The following is a 16,861-nucleotide window of genomic DNA, read 5'->3' as shown; positions in this document are numbered from 1 at the left end:
TCACAACACATTATGATCGTCATTTTTTCTTGTTAGACCTTAATTAGAAGGGCGTTGTAGTTATTGACTGACCATCCATCATTTGTAATGAATTTACCATCATAGATGCTTTGCTCCTTTGCCCACTATCAAACTAAATAAAACACAGGCCAGAGATTTTTAAGATGGTGGCCAATAGTTTTAGTATAGTATTTAGTATATTCAAAAATGGCTGAGTGTGGCCAACGCTGACATTTCAAATTGAAATGGCAAACGTTAATGTTCACCAAATGAAATTTGCATGTTCGGTAAATTAATTTTCTTACAAAATGCGACTGGCTTCTTCTTTTTTTTTTTTTTTGTTTTGAATTGAAAAGGGACAACTAAATGTTAGCAGAACGTGCATGACAAAACCATTTTTTAAATTCTTTTTATTATATACTGATTTCCAAACAGTAGTACACGTGGTGCAGCCCTTTTAAACAAACAAACAAACAAAAGTCTTGAATGTGAAAGACTCTTTTGTGCTAAACTCTGGAATAGATTCGCCGCATGTGGACAGGAGGACATTCTGACCTGTATTTACCCAGTAGAAACACACAGGTATAGCCGTCTCTTCAAGTGGTTTTAAACTTTTGAAAGGAATACGTCTCTCTCATACTAATGAAAAGCTTTAAATGACAAGCAACAAAACTCACCTTTGCTTGAAATATAATTGCATGTAATGCTCTCACAACCATTAAAGGGAAACTGAATAGAAGAATAGAATAGAAGATGGCGCTCGGTTCAGTTCAGTGTTATTTGCTCTGTGCTTCTCAATTCTTCCAGATCTCTGTTATAAAAAGTTCCCGTGCCCCACATACTGGGCAACGGCCAGCTGAGCGTGTTCTATGCCTCTTTTCACTTTTCAAATGAAATTGGACAGAATGGATCAAATTATAATAATCAAAACGGGCAATTTGAAATGTTTTTTATTTTTTTGGACACTAAGAAAAATATATTCATCATTTTATCATCACTCGTTTGAAATTAAATCTGTAAGAAATCTTTGTGTCAAGTTCCATGTAGGTTTAATCGCATATTGATGATCATATATGGATCTATGACACATTCTCTGCTGATATCAATAGGTTCTTCACCCAAACACTACAGTGTCGTGTGTGTGTGTGTGTGCGTGTGTGTGTGTGTGTGATAAAACATTTACAGATTTTCTTCACGGCTGACTGACGGCTGAAAGCGGAACTTTTTAACCACCTTTTCCACTTTGAGGACATTCAAACTTACACCTGCGCTAAATTATGTCTGCAGTTCTCATTTTTTTCCCGTGTATGAGAAAGTTCAACCCACCTGATTTATTTACGAAATTTGGTCCTTCCTGTGTTAAGAACATCAGCACAGCCGTAAAACATTTGTTCTTTAATTAAGGACCTCAAACTAAAATGTGACAACACTCCGGTAATGGAGATTTGTCATCCAAAATACACCAAAAACAATGAAATGTTATAGTGCTAGCAGACTGAGGTGTAGACAGAAATGATTGCACTTCTGGCAAAGGTTACATTTGCTGTAAGTGAGTTGAGAAAATTATTGGAAATGACACTGAAAAGAGGAAGATGGGGACGTTTAAGGACAAACAGAAGCACAGAAATAGCCACAGAGATTAGATTTTTGCTGATGTCAGACTTCATTAGCAGTGGATATTTCCATTTGATTCAAAGCACAGTCACGTCCGTCCTCATTAGAAAGCGTCTCTGTGTGACATAACACGTCACAAATCCGCTGCCCTAGCCCTGCCTGCCACACATCTGATTAAAAATGCTAAGAGACCACAGGTATCTGTGTGTGTGTGTGTGTGTGTGCGCGCGCTCTAAATGAATCTGTATCCCATCCTTGCGAACACTCATGAATACCAGTGATTCTCAATTACACACTTGACATCTTTCCTTATTACCAGACTTGAAAACACAGCTGTACTTTATGTGAAAATAAGCACATAGATCACAGAAACTCCTCTTGCGCAAACCATTACCATGTTTCCCCTTCAGGTAAATACAGCAGCAGCATCGCTGGCAGGAGGCGTATTGTATGGATACACCTCGCGGCACTTTCCCTAACACAGTAATCTCACTGTGAATAGGAGAAGCTCTAATACCAAACACAGGTGAAAGAGGAATCTCCCTTGTAAACCAGAAACCCAGACTCATCCTCCATCCTCCGCTCCACGCAACCGTGTCTGAAGCACACCCTTGTGGTATGTTAAATGGGTGTAATACAAAACCTGAAAGCTTTATTAGGTTGTGTTGGGTGTGCAGCCCAGACGAGGAGTATTTCAAGTGATGGCGCACCCACGTCTCTTGTCTGGAGTAGAAACAAAGGAACCTTTCTCCTCCCTGGGCAGTTTACCCACTCTGGTAACAATAAAACCACGCTTCTCATCTGTGTCTGTCTGTCTGTGTGTGTGTGTGTATGTGTGTGTGGCTGTGTGTGTGTGGCTGTGTGAGGCCTGTTTCTCAGCAGTCCGACTCGGGTAGTTTGTTGAAATACTTAAGATTGCTGGGATAAGACATGTAGAGAGCAGGTACAGCTACTGAAGAAGCTAAGTCATAGAAAAGTAGCTACATTTAAATCAAACCGTTTAAATACCGCGATCCTGCTGGTTTGTTGGCGCATTAATGCTGGATCGGAGGTTAAAGTGCACTGTTGTTGGTTCCCTCACAGCAGGAGGCGCTTTGCAAACAGGTGAAAGGTTTTGTTTATTTGAGAGCTCAAAGTACCAGGGAGGGGGGAAAAAAAATGCTGGTAGATTTTCATTTGACTATGTCAAGCAAAGCTACAGTATGTAAGGTTTGTTTGTTTTTATTTACATACTTTTATATTATTAATTATTAATGGAAATATGCTCCAAAACCTGATGTGGAGCTTCCACTTCCAGATTGACTGAAGAGCATCGACAGCAGGTCTAAATGCTTTTGAGCAAAGCTCAATTGTTTCTGCTAGTGACTTCAGATTGAACAGAGCAGTAACTAACGTATCTAACGTTCCTCACCTTTTTAAATGGCATTAAAATACCTTTTCCTTTCCAGTGATTTTCACTCTGAACTTCATACCAGTTGTTTTGTGAAGCCGGTACAGTGCTTTGAGCTAAACTCTAATGTCAGCGGTCCTTGTTATCTTAATTTAGTAGCTCAGCATTAGCACTGAACGTGAAGAACAGCTGATACTCAGTGTGTGTATATTGAAAACAAAATAAAATAAAAAAATCTGGAAGAAAATATCTGCATTTAAACTGCTACAAGGCAGTTTGTGTAAGCTAAAAGTTTCGAAGGACTTTAGGCAGACTTTGATTTAAAAATGAGGTGAAATTATGCTCCTCCGTTGATACATATAATACACATATCTACAGGAACCTACGCAAATAAAAGGTTGGGGTTATGGGTAAACCCCCTTATGGACACATATATCTACATGCAAGTATAATTTCGCTATCAGCTGTCTGCAGTGTTTTGTTCTGCACATGGGCTGTTGGAGAAAGTAGAAACCAGGTTACGCGTAAACATGGCAGAACTCTCCTAATACTAAACGGTTCCGCACCTCAATTGCAATAACCAGGTTTTCAGTTAACGTGACCGCTAAGAGTCATCTTTTCCGGCGTGCCTGCATGTAAAGGCGCTGAATTTGATAGCTGTCCCCCTAATAGTTGTAAATCTCTTACATTCTGAACCCAGTGATAGACAACAGTGAGACTGAAATTAAGTGTGAAGACTGAAATGACGTGTAAATGTAAATGTCAAGTACTTTGCAGTGTGATCCAAATAGTTTTAATACAACACAAAACACGCCGTTGGCCCGAGGTTTGTTTCAGGATAATCTTTACTGTCTTTCCTGTGACGGCAATAAATACATAAATGCGAGCGGGCACAGCTTGATATATCAATACATTGATGGGATGGTGACATGGGATGCAGAGAGGTGACGAGAGGTTAAAATTAAAAGAAACTTCTCAGTGCTAATACAACTGCGTTCTACAACCTGCATTCACTTATGTCTAAATGTCAGTTTGCCCTAGTTAGACGTTCTCCCATTTGTGTAAAAGCCTAATTTGGTGCTAATAGGCCGCTGTCTGTTTTTATAACCAGTCGCACGCAACCACTAGGATTTTACAAGGGAGTGGTTTCTCTAAGTGCCTTTGCAAGAAATGCAATTTTCTCCAAGAAGGGTATAGTTAGATGGGTGTGAGGTTGGGGGTGAATTGGTGCTACAGCTCAGGGTGGAGTCAAGGTCCAAACATAACCATTTCAGCATATTCTTGACCAAAAACTAACGGGTAATCTTTGACTACTATGCCCAGACGTGACGTGACATTTTTGATATAAACGAAACGGTGGAGCTCAGAATGACTTCACACTAAAGAACCATGAGACTACTTGTGCAGACGTGCAGTGTTAATTCATTGTGTCCATTTTCTCGCTCTTAAGCTGCTAAATTCTCTGTTATGTCGTGATAAGTATGTGTACTTGTGCTTGAGTGGCGGATGTGTGTACTTTTGTCACTTCTGATAACAAGAATAACTGAGACTACAACCTCACTACATCATCAAACTGACCAATATTTTCAAGAAACCGTGACGATATTACAGATGTTGCATATAATGAAATGTGTTGCGCACGATCACGGTTGGGCAGTGGTTTGCACTGTGGCTCTACAGCAAAAAGATCCTAGTTTTCAACCCACCTGCTGCCTGGGGCCTAAAGATAACAACCGGATGAAGGGTCAGTTCTCGAGCGCACAATCAGGGAGACGTGATGACTTCAACCATGCGATTTAACAGTGACATGGCAGTGATGTCATTACCACTTATTTTGTTTTGTTTTTCAAAGTAAAAACTGTGAGATAAAGATGTCATGACACTCATATCCCCTTGTTTCACTGGATCATACAATGTCATGTGTTATCACATTATGGTCATGTGCTCCAGGCGGCTGAAGCGCAGCCGCTTGAAACCGAAGCTTCAACTGAGGTTTTCACGATGCAGCTGCTTCAGCTGCCTGAGGAACAGGCTCCTGCTACCTATCCAGCACACTCCACTGTGGCAAAGCCTGACTAGACGAAACAGGTCTTGTCCCAAAATCTCGGGTCTTGCACTTCAGTGACATCACAGTGGTGTCACATCATGGTATTGTGATGTCACAGACCACATGCACACACATACAGTCCAATATTTTGGGTTGGCCAATTAATTGCCGCAGTTCGCAGCTGATAACATCTAGGTTTTGCCGCCTTTGATTTTAATCAGTTTTAAAAATAAAACTTTGGTGTAGACCAGAGTTAAAAATAGAAAGGATGATTGTAGGAGGTCCTTTTGGGAGATCTTAATTGTGAATATTGCTGGAGAAGCACCTGTAGTGCAGTCACCTAATTACTACTCATGCCTTCGTGATATTAACTGCCGCTGAAAGGATGGTGACAAGCTGGCCAACCTACTGTATTTACTCAAACGTAGTGTAATTCTGAGAACAAATATAATGCTGCATTATAAAATTTCTTATCAATCTATAGTGCTGACTGACATGCTGATTTTACAAGTGAGAGGTTTGTCTTTTGACTATTTCTGAACAACTTGGCATTTGTATTAGGATGTGTTGAATGGAGGGAGACGAGGGAAAAGACAACGAGGGAGGCAGATTATAAAAATATAATCTGATGTTCCTGTGAAATGAAATGGGGGGGGGGGGGGATGCATATTTTAACAAAAGTAGAGAAATAAAAAGTTGCTCAATTTCTAACACCCACACTACAAATGTGATTCATAGCCCGTTGTTACCGCTACCGTCGGGTAATAAGAGAACTGTGGAGCTCGGAGAGGCATCATCATACGCAGAGAAGCCGTCTTTACCTGAAAACACAGAGAGGTTGAACTAAAGAGCTTGTGAGCTTTATAACACATCTGAATAATAACAATAGAGAAGCCAGAAGCACATTCAACTCTCGTTCCCCTTCTTTATGAAATGTGTCACTGTGCACAACAACTGCTGCTCATCAAAGTAATTGTTGTGAAAAGTAGTAATACAGTCCAATCAGAGGAGAAATGTGCAGAGCCCAGCTTCAGCTCTGAGGATTATCAGTGGTCTCAGCCTTGCGTAAGAGATGGACATATTTCTATTTCTTTCTTTCTTTCTTTCTTTATTGGAGGTCAAAAGTGCATGGCAATGTAATAAGTCAAAACAGGAAAACAGCAGGGGCTGAGTGTGTGTGTGTGTGTGTGTGTGTGTGTGTGTCTTTAGATGACGATATTTCTTGCTTTGCTTTAGTGTGTCATCTTATCTTTACGCTCCTTAAAGCTTCATTTCTGCAACAGGACACCATTTGCCAAGAGCATTTTAAGGCTATTAGATGGTCATTAACTCAATTTGACCTTCTTCAGCTGTGGAGGTGTTTCCCAAAGGCATTATTATTATTATTATTATTATTATTATTATTATTATTATTATTATTATTATTATTATTATAGAACCAGCTTCTTTCTTACCTGCATAACACCGAGAGCATTTTAAGGAGCTCCAGAACCTGCAGGGAAAACTGAAAATGATACACATCGATACAATTGTTTGTGAATTTATTTTTTTTTAATGTTTATATTTTTATGACGTGGGTAGTTTATGTATGTGACAACAAGTGTGTAGGAAAAACATCAGAACAGTTCAGAGGCCTGAATGCATATTTCCCGAAACCCATTTGAGTGATGGTGACCACTGATGATCTCCGCCAGGTGACGTCTGTGACATTAGAAATGTTTACATTCAAAAACGTTTCTTCATTTATTTATTTATTTTTTTGTCTTTTACAACAAACGGAAGATGTTAAATAAAAATTATACAGAAATTATAGACTATTTAGAGGACTTGGAGAAGGATGTGACTGCTGTGTGGACATTGATTCACAGCTTTGATCGAGGGTTTGTTCCCCTGCTGGGTCGGACTGAGTTGGACTCTCGATGCATCTGTTTAAATACACAGTTTAAACATACAGCTCTACTTCTGTCACATAGTGTTGGATTATATCTAACACGCCCTAATACTTGGCATCTGTTCTCAAACAGAACTGTGTGTTAACATTTAGCAAATAGCTGAAATCGCTTGGCAGTGTGTAACGTAGCATTTTGGAGGTAAGCAGCTTTTAGCTGCCTGTGTTTGGACAGTAGAGGTTTTATGACCTTCCCGAATCATCAATCGCTTGTTGCAACACGAAACCTTCGACATTGACACTGTGCTGCAAATTATATTTTTAAAACGCACAAAATTTCTCCATGCAATGGGACTGGATGACTTCCCTTTGCTTCACAGGTCTCCACTTGTGGTGTATGTGTGTGTTCAATGGTGTGAGGCGGGTAATTACGTTGTTTGTGTTGAAAGTCCTCTCTCTGACATCTGACTTCATTGTGGTCCACAGTGTTGGGTCCAGGTACCTGCAGTGCCCACACACTCTGTCCATGGTGGAAAAATAAACTGCTGTAGGAACAGTTTGATCATTCTGTCCTTTGTGTTGAGCTTTACAGAAATTGTGTTTTCTTACCTTAAGTATCATTTCTTTTCTAATGTTTTCCTATGAAAAGCATCTTGTCGAGGTCAGGTTGTTGTTACAGAATAGAAACTAATAAATAAATGCAATTAGAGCAAACACTAAATCTATCCAAGTAGTAATTCGTCATTCTACTATATGCAAGTTAAGTGGGAATTAATTCCAATAAGGTTTAGAAATTGCCAGATGTGCTGTATGTTGTGTGAAGATATTTAATAACGAAACATTCACCGTTACATTTTTAAACTTTTGCTTCACGCATGCTCTTTTTCCACTAAAACACTGGTCCGCAATAAAACTCCTAAAACTTGTTTTAAGAAAGTGGCGGTTTTATAAAGTTAACGCTGATTTCATCCCGATGGCCAGTGCTATTTAAACGTGGCGTTTATTTTGATTTAAGTGATTTTACAAACTAGTTTTATCACCCACCCACATGTTCAGTTGGTGCAAAACATTCACAGCCACCTTCTGTGAATGTGGAAAAATAAATAAAAATCTTCTTTTTTGGTAAAACAAATTTAACTTAAGTCACACGTGTCAAAGCAAAGATTAAATACACAAATTCCCCAGCAGCCACCTTCACCTCCACCTAACCTTCTCTGTCCGTGCTCTGCTACCACCTGCTACACTCCGCCACAGTCCGCACAGCCCTTTTTTCATTATCTAGTGACAATAAATAAGAATGGTGCTTACATCAGCATCCATTTCCCTCTTTCTAATCCCATATTTCCAACCTCTTTGCCTTCAAAGAGTTAGAAATAGAGAAACTCAAGGCACTAATATAAATGTTTAAACGCATTTTAAAGCACCCAGAGTTAAAACCTCACTAGACATATTTATGTCAACTCGAATATGGACACATATGTAACAGCCCGCTTGATAAATACATCATTCGAAATGGCTCCAGCCTAAAAATATGACTCAGTGAATCATTTATGGGTTAACAATCAAAGTTGTTCTCCAAGCATGAGGCCGCATGGCAGGACTGAAAACCTCAGACAACTGCCTTGCTGAGCAACTGAAGAGAGGGAATAGAAAAATGGCTTAAAAGAACATTTTTTTTCGGAGCTGGTTTTTACTACCTGTGTCATATTTGCACAGTTTTGACTATAACTGAGCTGGTGTGCAATGATTACAGACATTTGAGGTACAAATTCCACAAATGATTGTCCTGCCTAACAATAAATGAAACTGGAGCTCATTTATTTTAAAAAAGTGAATATAGGTTTAACATGGTGGTGTCATTTTTTTTTAAGCACAAAAAAAAAAAAACAGAAACATTTTTACTGCTGTGACTTGGCTATTAGTTATAAAAATTTGATTGTGTGTGTGTGTGTGTGTGTGTGTGTGTGTGCAAATTTCCATATCAAATAGCAGGATTAGCTTCAAATTAAGTTGGAACGTTTTTGATTAAGATGTCCTTCAAAGATCTCCTTCACACTAAAAGACAACTTCCAGGCTTTCTGAACTATGTGTGAATTGGTAAAAAAAATATATATCAGAGTGCGACACAAACACACACAAACACACACACACACACACAAGCTGGCAGAAGTGAAGAGGTGAGCGTGAACCGTGCTGCACTAATGTTTTCTTTCAACCTCATTAATCTCTCGCCGGCCATGCTGCAAAAACAGGGCCTGGATGAGAAGGGGGCTGTAATCCCACCGCCTAAGCTTCCCAGTGGCTGACTTACTGTCCCTGGCCTCCTGTCAGTTCCGTGAAATCCAAAGTTCAATTCACGCGTTCCAGCCTTCGCCCCAACAAATACAATAGCACATGACTGCATTATTTAACGCCAAAGGTAATGTAGTCAGGTGAGGAGTAAAGCTTGCTCAGTCATTAATTTTTCGTGATGTAATATTGCTAAAACATAAGTCCTAACACAGTTATCACTGTGTGGCTTTTAGACAGTTACAGTGCTCTGCAGTTCATTTGTACTTGTTGAACTTGTTCAACATAAACCTGGCTGCAGAGGTTGGTAGAAATTGGTGGCAAAAAAACGCCATTTCGTTGTGGATTTTGTTTTACATACAAAGAAATTGTCGTGTTAAAAAAAAGAATAAGCCAAAGTTTTGCCCCAAACCTACAAGTGCACTTTTGTTTAAAATATGATTAAATATATAATTTCTTGCTGAAGCATTAAGAGTCTCCTTAATTCTACCTTAGGGGCCAGGCACAAGCGATTGAAAGTGCACTTTGTCCACATACTACTGGCCCTGTACAGTGGTTTATGTTACTTCTAGTAAATGGGCTTAAACATGCCAAAGTGTAAGAATTGTAGATGGTTGCTGTGATATACTAATAACCATTACAGTTGGCATCACTTCAAATCCAAACCCTGTGCATCACAGTAAAAAATATATTCCTTTTTATAATTGTGGCAGTAGATGCTTCAGGCAGAAGCCATAGACTGTATGAGGCAGGAATCCACAACAGTGGAGTATAGATCAGTTAGCTCGGGGAGGGGTAAATGGAGAACCACTGCGAGGAAGAAAGCAAGAGTGTGATCTGTAGGAAGAAGGGAAGGAAGTGGTGTGTGTGGTAGTGGGGGGGGGGGATTGAAGGGTGGACAGCGGTGAAATTGCCCACGGACCCACTTTGTTGAGATAACAGAGGAGTGCCGGTGCCAGAGGATGACGGAAGGGGAAATCACTATCTCTTGCTAAATGCTGGAGGCAGGCTTGTGTATTTCTGAATGTGTGCATTGATACATATGCATACATGTGCCTTGGCAACAAGACACATGAAAGCACCACAAGACAGACACAGGCACACACACACACACACACACACACACAGACATTCATTTTATACATCTTGTCCTGTCTTGTAGTCATGAGCTTCAAAGTCTTGAAACTAACGGGATGGGCCCACCACGGTTTGTTAAGTAGAGACATGATCCATGTCCTGATCACAGAGGACAGGAGGTGAAGCAGGGTTGGTGAAAGGGGAGGAAAGTGGGGGTGATGGTGAAAGGAGGCGAGAGAGGAGAAGGAGGAGGTAAAGATCTCGCGTGGAATTGACAGAAACAAAGGGAGAGAAATCAAAAGGGAGTGGTGGAAAATGGGAAGGGAGACATGTCTTCGGAGAGATGCTGGTCTCCTTTGAAGAGGACACGGATGCTGCTCAGTGACAGTAAACTTCAAAGCCTCTTCATTAAAGCTTTGCCTGGAGCCCCCCCCCTCCCCATCCTCACCCCCTCTCATCCTTCTTTTCTTCCCTGTCTGTCTCACTCACTCTCTCTTTTGCCCCTGGCTCCACTCAGCCATTAAAAACAGCAGGTAGAGAAGCGAGTGAAAAGGAGGAAGAGCAAGGAAAAGACAAAAGGACACAATGGGAGAAAGCTCAGCCATGCAGGCAACAGAAAACCACGTCTGTTGCGCCGAACGGCCAATGTCTCATCGTCTTTTGTTGCTGCTGAAGCTAGATCGGTAATGTTGTGTGAATGCTTGGGTCAGAGATGGAAGACGAGTTGTACACAGGCTCGAGTGGGGAATCGGAAAAGAAACGGAGGCGGATGCTTCAGCGTTTGAAGCCAACAGTGGCAATGTGATAAGTCGCACAACTTATCAGCTGTCACACAAAAAACATCTGTCTAAAGACTTTAAAAAAAATAAAAATAAATTGAATTGTTATGGGTTTGATTAAAACAATGGCAATACACGTCTTTCTAATGCTCTACAATTCTGACACTGCTGTTGATGAATAACCACCTATTTTGGAGCAGCTTGGATTTAAATGCGTTTATAAAAACATCAGATCCATTCAATGTCACAATAAGAAAAAAATATTTAAAAATATACGACACGCCGAGGAAAACGCGAGGGCACGGCACAGCTCATCATTAACAGGATGAGAACTAGACATACTGCTTCCTGAAAAGCCAAACTTCAGTCCTCAGGTAGTGAATCAAAGAGAAGACAAAGTGTCATTTTGCTCTGATTGGACATGCAGGCCTGGACATCTGCCAGGGAAAAAAAAAAAAAAAATAAAACAAAGAAAAAGTTGCCTTTGCAGAGACAGGCCTCTGTCTGTCACCGGTGATGAAAATGCGATCAGCCATGATGGAAGCACTGACAGAGAGACGTAAATGTGTCGGCAAAAATCCAATGAGAAAATGATACATCTGAATTGGCAGGAGACAATGTTTGCATTACTATGGGACGTTTGCTCAAGCAGTCCCATCTTTAGCATCATGGGTGTATAATTCAATTGTCAGCTTCACTTAGGAGAAGTATAGAGACTTATGTAATGCATTCCATTTGCTCAGGGAAGATTTGTGATTGAAAAATATTTACAACACTAATGAATCACAATACTTAGACCAGCTTGGGGATTTAATTCTGACCATCGTCCACATCTATATATATTATATTTAGCAAACGAACCCCCTTTCATTTTAAGGCTGTTTGCATTCACATTTAATGTTTTTTGTGTAAATATGTCATCGGACGCTAATTTTCATCAGATGTTTAGCAAAACATGAGCAAATGTTTAACTCAGACTATGCAAGAAGCAAATTCACTGGTTCTATCTGAAGGTCTTTAGTGATACCTACAGTTGAAAGTGAATGGTGGTTGTTCATACGTTGTATAACATTTGATTAAATCTTTATGGAAATTTGGCAACAAATTAATATTCTGAGCTCATCACCACCAATAGTTGAAATCTGACGGATTGCCAGCGTGTGGACATGAATGTGCGTCAATAGTCTGGACACACACATCTGATTTATCCAAGTGCTGAGTTCCCTCGCAAAATGGAGCAGTCAACAGTGACTGAACTCGTGACGCCTGCATGTAGACACTGTTCCTCAGGTCCAGATCTGGACATGACTCGAATGCCGGAGACATGGGAGACCTTTCACAGAGCACAGCGAGTCTGAGGCCCAGGAGATGCTGGTATTCGGCAGCGTTTGGCAGCAGGGTGGTCTGGACAGATCATTAACAGCCAGTGCTCCCCCATGACTTTTAATGATCTGTTCATTGTCCCCTCCCCGAAAACAGTGCTGGCTCACAGAAAGGCCTCGCAAGCGTCCGGGCGCACATCAGTTAATCTGTCACATTCATCACCGGCACATTATTGTGAGGGGCATCCCGTGGAGCTCACCTGTCACCGGCTGATGTTGAGATGACAATTGTTACTAAAAATAACCACATCATCGGTATTTTAAAAACTTCTTTAAACATTAACAAATGCTACAAGACCCTCTGATTTTTTTTTTCTCCGCGCAGAGTTGACTTCAAAGACCCAGCCCCTCCCTCGCCGTGTAGCTTTAACGTTTCTGGAAATATGGTTTATTTATAGACGTGAGGCTTTCATCATACAACACTGCAAGGCTTTTAGAACAAAGGCGGCAAGGTGTTCCAAAGGGTCTTTCGGAGTTCAGCGGCTGAAAAGTATCCCCTTTGTGTGAAGAGCACATAATCAAACCATTTTGAAGACCAAAGTAAAATGGGATCAGCCCGCTGGGACTTGACTGAGCCTTTTCTCTGAAATGTATATGTGCTGTAAAGTTCCAATAGTTCAGCATCAAAACTACAGTATAGGAGCGTTACTACTGACTGTACTGCATATAACTTTTAACACGTTTTACCACATTACAGACGGTGCAGGAGAAAAGCAGGGCTTTAACACCACCAAAAGCCATAATTCAAACCATCCCCAAAACAAGTATTCCCGCCCCAGAAAAGAGAGCGTTCCCATGTGCGCGGAGAACAAATCCATATGCCTTCTTCTCCCTGTAGCTTCAAATCCAATTAGTATATAATGGCTAAAAACGTGCCCATCACAGGGACCCTAATCAAAAACAAAACTTCCATCCTCCTCCCCCACCTCCACCCTCCACCCCCCGCCCCCACCCCAGTGGACCTCCAAAGCGCGGCTGCATTTAAATGAAATGATGGTAATATCATGTACCAGGCTATAGCTGTGGAAGATGAGAAGTCTAACACTGTGTGTGTGTGTGTGTGTGTGTGTGTGTGTGTGTGTGTGTGTGTGTGTGTGTGGGCTGAGGGAATGAAATGATTTCCAAATCCTATCAAGAGGAAGCAAGATGGCACATTGGCATTCATTATCAGTCAGCGTTTAATCAAGAAACTCGGTGATTAAGTGGCAAAGTGAGCAGCTTGTTGTTTCTCTAAATTGAGTTTGTCGTCTGCGTGGGGAAGGTTGTGCTATCCTTTTTTTTTAAATTGCATCCGTCACTTTTTGGAAGCAGCAGCAGGTCTACGGTTTCGTAGTGATTCCCTTTTTTGTTTCCAGTGGTTTCTAAACCCAGGGGGAAAAAAAGCACAGTTTGTTGGTTGCTCCGTCCACTTTTATGCAGATTTAACCCCTAGTGAATGATTCGCCAAAACCTTTCGTACAGATATTTATGGTTTATGGCAAAGTCAGGAGAACAAATACTACTGACTTTATTGACCCCAACACATTTCTTACAGTTTCACTATGAGATTAAATCTCCAGATTTTGAGTGAAACATCCCAACAACTATTGGATGAATGGCCCCAACATGTGGGAAAGACATTTAAGCCCCTTTTCTAGTATGAAATGTATCACTGTGAACTCCTGGTGTTTCCTCCACCATCATCAGATCAAAAATGTAATGTCAGAAACTAATATGGGAAACAAAATAAACAATGATGTCTGCTAAACACCTGCGTGGCAGCTCCGCATGTTAGTGTACATTGGCCTTAAAGAAACAAAGACTGCCAAGACTAGAATTGAGATCATTAGAGATTCGATATATCTTCATTTATATGTTTTGTGCAAATTTGAGGGAAGTGGGACAAGAGCTGAGTGTTTACTGGGAGCTTTCCAGCATTCAACATTATAGGCTGACTCACTCAGGCAAATAACTCTAAATCATGTCAGGGAAAACTGGGACAGCTGGACTTTTTGGAGCTGAATGTTTAGATTTTTTTTGGCTCATAATCTGTAAGAAAATAGTTGAAATTGATACTTCTGCTTTGTTTGAATAAGCGAGCAGAACATCGTTTGTCAGGGAGTGGTCGTCCTCTGGGAGGAAAACGTAATATGACGTACTCGCATTAGGGGTTTGTGCGCACATAAGATGTAAAGTAATTTGTTGTTTTTTTTTTTTAGTCTTCATCAATAGTGCGATCCGGTGTGTTGAGTCAACAAAATATGAGGTGATTAAAATTAATCGACGCAATCGTGAAACGTAATTGAGGTGTGCTGAGGGTGAAATCAGCTTCGATCATACTCGGAAAGCTTAAAAAAAGTTAATAGATGCCACAAGGCCACTCACAGTGGCAGCTTGCTCCCTCAATGCTCCTACAGTCTGTTAAATTCGACTGCAGTAGATGAAAGCGGACCAAAAAACTGGGGGACATACCACAATTCTGTTCTTTGAAAACATGATTGGCTGTTTCCTATTACAATGGAACTGTGATAGAAATCCATCACCAGTTGTCTGTCCTGTAAAAGCCCTGACCCCTGTAGATTTCATACGGTGTGTGTTTGTGTGTGTGTTTGTTTCTTAAACACAGTTGTCCTGTTGCTTTTGACTGGTTCCCTCCGGTTGCACTGACTGATTTTTTTTTTTTTTTTAAAAGAAAAAACTTTTCTAATCATCACACTGTGTCCAAGTCACTTTTAGCAGCAGCGATGGTTTAATTGCTAAATGGTTAAAACAAACTCAACCAACCTCTCAGTAAAGCGGCATTTCACTCCGAACGTGATTCAGCCCCGTCTCTACTTTCAACCAAGCAATTAAAAATTGTTCCAATTCTCCTGTGGATCATCGAAACTATGCAAAAAGTATGCAGAATTAGTTCGTACTTCACATTGCACCATTAGGCTTTAAAACTGTAAGACCCACATGACCTTTTTATATAAATGACTAAGAGCTTTTAAAAAGTTGAACAAAAATAACCAAACGTCAATACATTCAGTCCACTTGAGCGCTTTCTTCAGTACATACAGCCACAGTTTACTTCTCCGTACACGTCTGATCCTGGAAGAAGTTGATTATTCTTCTGTCAGGACATGACCATAATTTTTCTATCAAGAATATGCATTTTGAGTTGAGATGACACTGTGCTGTGTTGAAGTCTGTTTCCTCTGGACATGGACATTTCGTCCTTTCTGTCTCTATGTTATACTGCAAGAGTTGAAGCAGTTTTTTTTTTAGTTTGGAGCTGTGAAGCGCCATGCGTCAGTAGCTGCAGCTGGTAGAGTTGAGACTGAGGCTTGTGGCAACGGCAGCTATGACCAACGCCAGGCGAGAATATAGACTTGCGGTCGGAGCTTGGACTCTGACTCGTATAATTATCACCGTTTTATTTGCTAGCCTCAGGCATGAAGCGGTGCAGCTGAGCGTTGTGCTTTGTGTTTGGGTCAGTGAGGTGCTGTGTGTGTCCACCCTATTCGGGCCCAAGCTCAGTCTCCAGTCATGAGCTCTTATGAGGCCTGACAGCCTGTTTGCCTTGGACGCCATTTCCTTGATGTTTCTGCATGGTTTGGTGCCGACTACCAGTTGATGGCCGACAGATTTACTGAATTAGCTCTGCAGCTACGAAGGGAGAAAAAAAAAAACGAGTCAAAGGAAAAGACAAATAGGAAAAGCTACACCCCTGTTTTCTTTCCTGACAGAAACACGCTGAGCCCTCACATTAACCTAAACAACGAAGAAACGCTTTAAATCCTAGTTGACACAAACGGCAGACTAAGAGGGTGAACACATGCAACAAGATCCACGAGGAGACATTCTGGATGCACATGGACATCATTAGTTTGACACAATACACACACGCACAGTACATAGATGGATGCATGTTGAGACCCCCACTCTTTACTTTCTCACCTTTTAAAGGGAGCATCATAAGAGGGGGTTTGTGCACACCTGCAGGGTTTTCCAGGGGTCTTTTGAATATAAATAAACCCAGTGTGAGGAAGCTGCCTGTAAAATCACGAGTCCGTGTGGATTAACGTCAGAAATCGATACACTCAAGAGTTTTAGGAAGTTTGACATTTTGGCAAACAAGCTCCAGCAGTTAGGAGGAGATTGATACCACTGGAAGTAACGCCAGCAGACAGTTCGTGTAGCTTAGCAGAAAGGCTGAAAAGAGGGACAAACAGCCAGCGCTTGTTATGCTTCTCATCAAAATATTCACATTTCCCAGAAATGTCGAATGATTCTTTTAATCTTAATTTGATTCAGATTAAATTACGCATCTGCCTCAGCCTTCTTTTTTTTTTTTTTTTTTATTAAGGAAAAAACATTGAAAAGGAGAAATATTACCTTTTAATGAGTAATGCTTGCAGATAATCACATTTC

The sequence above is a fragment of the Channa argus genome, chromosome 1, assembly GCF_033026475.1.
Source record: "Channa argus isolate prfri chromosome 1, Channa argus male v1.0, whole genome shotgun sequence".
Lineage (NCBI taxonomy): Eukaryota > Metazoa > Chordata > Actinopteri > Anabantiformes > Channidae > Channa > Channa argus.
This window is presented reverse-complemented; position numbering follows the sequence as displayed.